The sequence below is a fragment of the Euphorbia lathyris genome, chromosome 5 (assembly GCF_963576675.1).
Source record: "Euphorbia lathyris chromosome 5, ddEupLath1.1, whole genome shotgun sequence".
Taxonomy (NCBI): Eukaryota; Viridiplantae; Streptophyta; class Magnoliopsida; order Malpighiales; family Euphorbiaceae; genus Euphorbia; species Euphorbia lathyris.
In genome coordinates this window covers 91,574,465-91,581,424 of record NC_088914.1, presented here as the reverse complement: position 1 = coordinate 91,581,424, position 6,960 = coordinate 91,574,465, and the positions used below count along the sequence as shown (strand labels likewise).

Genomic DNA, 6,960 nt, shown 5'->3' with positions numbered 1-6,960 from the left:
CTGCTCCTCAGAAAAGGCAAAAGGTGCAGACTCCAGAAGATGGATGTTTCTGTTGCAAAGTTGCAGGACATATGAGGAAGGATTGTACCAAATATCACGCTTGGCGTGCAAAGAAAGGTACGCCGCTTCTCACTTTTGTTTGTTCTGAAGTTAATTTATCTTCAGTGCCTGGACACACCTGGTGGGTAGATTCTGGTGCTACTACTCACATTAGTATGTCCATGCAAGGTTGCTTGAGCTGCCGAAAACCAAATGATGGTGAAAGACACATCTATATGGCAATGATACGATACTCTTCTTTTGTTTGTTCTAAGGTTATTTTTTTTGTGCTTGAACACACTTGATGAATTATATTTTTGATATTATTATTCATATTGATGTGTTTGTGCGAGGTTGTCTAACCTAACATTCATTTGATGGTGAAAGATACATCTATATGGGAATGTTAAGGTAGAAAGTATTGACAATATACATATTAATATTGCATTTGAGGACCGGTGTATATTCATATTTGAAGAAGACTTATTGCACCACCCTGTTAGGTGGATTTTGGTTTCTATTTTAAACAAATTCAAATATGTTTGTTTAAGAATAGAAAATTGTCTTTATCAAAATTTAGTTATGATAAACACTATACATTTATTTGTATTTGGTAATCTTTATATGTTTGATATTGTTTTCTAAAATAATAAAACCTTACAAATTGGTGCACGTTTTGAGAATATTAATAAAAAAAAATAATTTAAATATAAGTTTCATTTCTCTAAAGAGAATTGAAAATCTTATATCAGATGAAGTTCTCAAGTTTCTAGATTTCTCAGATTTTAAAATCTGTGTCAGTTTTTTAATAAAGGAGAACAAACAAATGTAAAAAAAAAACTACCAACAGACTTGTGGCCATTTCTTAAAACATGTAGTTGACATGAATATTACAGGTTATATTCTAATTAAAGTACCAATAAAAGAAACAATTTAGACCCAAGCATTAGGAAGGTGTAAAAGCCTAGCTTAAACACTTATGTGTTGGGTTGTCAACCTATGGTTATGTCATATAGACAAGTTGAAAAGAAATTGGCTTTAAAGAATGATTGTTTGTTATTTTTATTGGGTACTGTGAATACGGAGGTTTCTAAATTCTATGTTCCTACTACTAAGGATTTATAAGACCAGTAATTCAAGATTCTTTGAGGATGTTGAGCTTGCAGGGGGAAATATGGTTAAGTGTTTCCTCATCCAGAAGAACAATCTCAACAACCTCAAGAATAATGCAAGTAAAGTGAAATTCAGTAGAGAAATGAGAAGTGCATTTTTTTATTCATTTTTTGTATATCTCTAGGAACATAAAGATGATATTGAGTTATCATTGTCATAAAGAGTTCCACTTCTCGATTGTGGTGGGTTGGTGCCATTAATTTAGAGTTTTCAAATCTTGTCAATTTTTTCAAAGGCAATTATGAAAAGATATGAGGTATTTATTGTTGTCAAAGACTTCAGACGAAAAGAAGACATTATTTGTGAAAAGTTTTCTTTCTAGTTTCATTGAAAGATTCTTTAATGTTATAATGGCATTGCTAACTGGTTATGGTCACGAATTTCACTAAGTTATTGTCTCATTGTTTTTTAGATGAATTTTATTAATAATTATGTATATTTTGGATTCAGTGGGAGGAAATTTATTTTTCTATTTGAGAACTCCAAATCAGGTGATACCCTTATAATTAAAGGAGACGATTTTAGTCTCTAATAGTGCCCAAACAGTTATACATTATTTTTGTGTGCTCAAGTACGTATGCATTCTGATATGTATTCATATTTGAGGTAATGAGCAGATATGCAAATATTTTAGTTTTGAAGTTTTAGAAAAGCAGCTAATAAGGTCATGCGCTATTCACATAGAATAAAGCTCGCATATAATATGTCAGAGTCAAATCAAGTAGAGATCATTATGTATACTGATTCTGATTATATCGAATGCTCATTTTGTTTAAAGTTCATTTCAGTTTATTAGATGGGTGAATCATTTCTTCCATCATGGCAGCTATATCTGTAGCGCATTATGAGGCATCTAGTTTTTTGGTTAACTGTGAAATTATCATTAGGCTGCAATTCAGATATAGAAAGATAATATATTATGACAATAAGTCAACACTTATGTTCTACTAGTAATTAAATATCTAGTAGAGATTTCAGAATGGACCGGTGTCTAATGAGCATATTAGGACAAACTCTATGGATCCGGTCAGTTAATGATTATTGCCCATTATCTTTCATGAGCATATTGCTCATTTGGGTCTTGAATTGCTTAAGAAAATTTGAGTTTAGTGGGAGTTTATATTTTGGATGCTCTTCAGTTTTAGACATGTTTGTTTATTCGGTACTGATTCCAGTTAATAAAGTTTTAAGTTTATTCCATTCTGGAAGTGTTATAGTCTTGATCTCACTAAAGTAGGACCAGTTGGAAATAGGCATGTTAAGGTCACATTACATGTAATTTCCATGCTACACATCCATACTTAATTCATGTCATTTGGTTATGCTAACATATGTGATCATTGTTGGTAAGGTTACACTAAAGGTGATTGATTCTGCTTTGGTTCTATGTTAGTATGATTAATGGACGGAATTGTTGGTATATGCCTATAGTAAATATGATAGCATATTTTGACGTCATAAAGGATTCATAATTTACAGGAATATACATGTTTCGCCCAGTGGGAGATTGTTGGATTAAAATCCAACATTATGGGCTTTACATGTATAATTGTAATTATGGGCTATCATATGTATGAGCCCGATTAAGTGATCTGAATTAGTTTATGGGCCTGTGGCATATATAATGGGTATGGGCTTAAATATGTGTAGATACCCAGTTGTAATTTACTAATACTATGATGGGCAGATTAGTAATTGCGACAATTAGGTTTTCAGTATAAACATAGGGTTATGGTCCCTAGGGCATTAGCATTCTAAATCTACAACCTCCCCCATCAAGTGTAGATGTGCTAGTTGCTTTTAGCCCTAGAAGACCAATCAACCTAAGGTGTCTCTGATTCTCTTCAATCCGCTACGCTATGTATTCAGGTACGCTTCCGCTTTAGATCTTAATGGATTAACATGAGTTTATGATCTTGTGGTTTGTGGATCTAATTCCAATAAATATTTCCAACACCGGGTACCCTGGGGGGTTCCTGCCATACCCGCCCCATTACCCTAACGGGTAATGGTTTTAGTCCCATACATGTCACATACCCTTTTATACAGGGTACGAGTAGTCCCATTAGGGTCAGATAGTGTCTGGTACCCACAGATAGAGTATATGTTGCCATACCTATCAATGTTAGAGGTAAAATTGTTCTTCACTCCTAATGTTAGAGGTAAAATTACACCATTTTACTTTTAACCGTTTAAACATTATAGATATTTTTGCAATTTTTTTTTATTATGAAGTCCATTCTAAAATTAGTTCTAAAATTGGGTTAAGGTGCAAAAATACCCCTAACGTTTTGGGTCAGGAGCAATTTTACCCCTAACGTCTAAAATGGTGCAATTTTACCCCTAACGTTTGTAGACAAGAGCAATTTTACCCTTAACGTTAATAAATTGGGTCAATTTCAGACACAATTATAAAATACAGTATTTTTTACTTTATTTTGCACCAATTGCATATTAATTCGTTCTAAAAAAATGATGTCATGTTTTTTTTTTGTAATTTAATAATAAAAGTGGAGATTAATATTTATAAATTCGGTGAATTTTTTGAATTTTTTTATCTAATTCGTACAAAAGACAGTATATTTTTTTTATTTTTTTCAGATTCCAACATATGTTTGTGATTTGTTATTGATAAAATAACGTATGTGTAAAGTGTAGATGACAAGATTCATGACCGAGAAGACAATTTGATGAATTATTTCTTAAATTGATCCAATTTAACAACGTTAGGGGTAAAATTACTCTTGGTTTCCAACGTTAAGGGTAAAATTGCACAATTTTAGACGTTAGGGGTAAAATTGCTCCTGATCCAAAACGTTAGGGGTATTTTTGCACCTTAACCCTATTTTAAATTAAAAAATAAAATAATCATTTTTTTATTCAAATCTGAGATCCAATTACTCCATTTATTACAAGGTGGTTCCAATATTTATTTATTTTGGCAATTCAAATCTGAGATCCAATTACTCCATTTATTACAAGGTGGTTCCAATATTTATTTATTTTGGCAAAAAAAACATCATTAGACTCTAATTTTTCACTTTTTTTATTCATTAAGTTTTTAATCTTTTATTTAGATATATTAAATCTTTGATCATTTATTTTTGATCCCATTAAGCCTTTGATGACTAAATTAGTAAGTTGTAAACATAAAATTCGGTTAACATACTGGTATTCATTGTACCTGCATTCGGAATTTGTATTTTTTAACTGTTTGAAAGTAGTTTTTGATGTATAATGTGTGCATAGAAAAATTGTACAAATTTTAATTCAATCAGTAAAAAAATATTTTTTTAATAATTTCAAATACAGATAAAGTTAATAATGTATTTTTAACAGAATTAGATGTTCACAACTTACTAATTTGGTCATCAAGGGTTTAATGAGACCAAAAATAAATGATCGGGAGCTTAACGTATCCAAATAAAAGACGAATGGATTAATGAACTAAAAAATGAACAAAAGTCTAATGATGCCACGGGGACGATCCGAAGGCTTAGCCAATACCCCGTGTGGTGCCGAGGTTTTCCCGAGACTCGATCAGCCAACACCATACGAAAGGGTCTATCCCTTTTTAACCATAGGCATCCCGTCAATTCATATATCTGTAATCCATCCCGGAGGGGTTTATCGTGGTTAAACCTCGATATATATATAACCCGCACTATGGGTCCACCCAAAGTGTCTGTCGGGATTCCACCCGACCAGGCCCGTCCCTGAGCCTGGGCAGGAGGGGCGCCTGCCCAGAGCCCAAGGATAAGAGGGGGCCCAATTATAATGATATATAGTACTATTATAAGCTTTTAAACTATACTTGATTATATTAAAAAATATTATAATTTGATTAAAAACATTGTTATCAAATTCTTTCCAAATTAAAAACATTGGCATTATTATTATAAAAAAACGTTAGTATTAGATTAAATTAAAAAAAAAATTATACTCGATTAAAAATATGAGCATGAGTTACTAAGTAGTGTTGCCAAATTTACCTCAGATTCTTTCCAAATTTCTTAATAAAAATGTTGGACATCAATTCCCTAATTTACATCAGAGTCGTTCCATAATTATTTCTCCCACCTTTAATCCTAATAAAATTTTCTAATTTATCTCTCCCTTCTTTAATCATACTCCAATCCCAAATAATATTAAACGGTAATATTATCCTTCATCTTCAATTCATCAGCTATACAATCAATTTTGTTCACGGTTTTCTAATCACCTCACTATGAAACTTCTAATTGCTAATAGCATTTTTTTTTGTCTTTGAGAAACTCTATCATATTCTGATTTACTTGATCTTTAAAGGCAATTTGAGAGAAACACATCAAAATCTTCTAATTTCAAGAAAGCCGCTAAAGCCCATTAACTGAGATGATTTTCAGATTTGGTTTTTCATTTTTCTGTTATTATACTTTATGTCCCGAATAGCATACAACCTATTAGAACTATTTTACAATTTATTAAATTTGAGAATTTTAAATCTAGAAATGCTCATAGACATCATTTTGTATAAGAAATTGGGTAACTAAAACAATATAAAATGTTCTTATCATATGAAATGTTTTTATTAGATCATTAAACGTAACAAAAAAAATATCATTTTTAAAATAATCTTCTTTTATACAATTGAATTTTCGACTTTATTTTTTAGAAAAATTTACATGGAAATACATTTTTGAAAAATAATTTATAATTATGTCAAGTCATAATTTTTTATTATGTTAAACTAATAAAATTATTATTTTTAATATATTTTAAGAATTACAGTTTATAAATTAAGGATCTAGGATATATTATATAGGGTTTAGGATTTATGAATTAATTTTTTTTAAAAAAAATTAGTGTGTAAAAGCATACTTTATTTGTTATATATAAAAAAATAATAATAAAATATTCAGAAATAAATTTGATAATCTGATTTAGTTCTAATTTTATAGTTAATTATAATATTTGTGTAAAAAGCTCTATTTTTTACTTGTACTTGTTTATTAAGGCCCCATTTGATAACTCGCTCCTGGGTCTCTAAAATCTCAGGATCGGTCCTACACCCGACCGAAAACATCCGCCTCCCTTCCTAAAGGTCGGATACCCGACTCTCCTAGTCCCTAGTGGACTAGAATGAATCACTTAAACCAGTCCCGACAACTGGCTCAGGGATTGGCGGGGATCTGACGCCTGAGACCCTACCCCCTTATAGTGTTTATTACGTCGATGCCCATATTTTCACTTGTCTACCTAAAATATGAGAGAATCAGTTGCATAAATTTTCACCTAAAATTGAATTCACAAGATTTTAAACTTATTAAAATTATATTTAAATGAAACAGTTTGAAATTTAATTTATTTTGAGTAACGGTATAAGAATAATTAAGTGATTAAGTAATAAATGTGTGGGGCCCTTAACAAATAAGGTCCTATGGTCTAGTGGTCAGGACATTGGACTCTGAATCCAGTAACCCGAGTTCAAATCTCGGTAGGACCTTTCTTTTTGTATTTTTTACTAATATTTTATACCGTTAATAATAAAATTATTCCTGTTTAATTTTCACATTTCTTTTTTTATTTTATACTTTTTTTTATATGAATATATGACACAAATAGTTGGATAATTTTTTTTTTTTAAATAAAACAAATCTTTATTGATTACTCAAGATTAAACCTGACCATAGGTCGGACTGGGCCGAGCTCGGACCGGGCCAGACGGGTTTTTCTATAAAAGTCTGCAGTCCAAGCCCAAGCCAGTCC

At 31.1% G+C, this 6,960-nt stretch overlaps 1 non-coding gene across 1 annotated transcript; it reads left to right on the top strand.

The window, feature by feature from the left end:
- Positions 1-6,625: 6,625 nt before the first annotated feature.
- On the top strand, positions 6,626-6,697 carry TRNAQ-CUG (transfer RNA glutamine (anticodon CUG)). Its single transcript has one exon. It is a non-coding gene; the product is annotated as a tRNA-Gln (tRNA).
- The last annotated feature ends 263 nt before the right edge of the window (positions 6,698-6,960 follow it).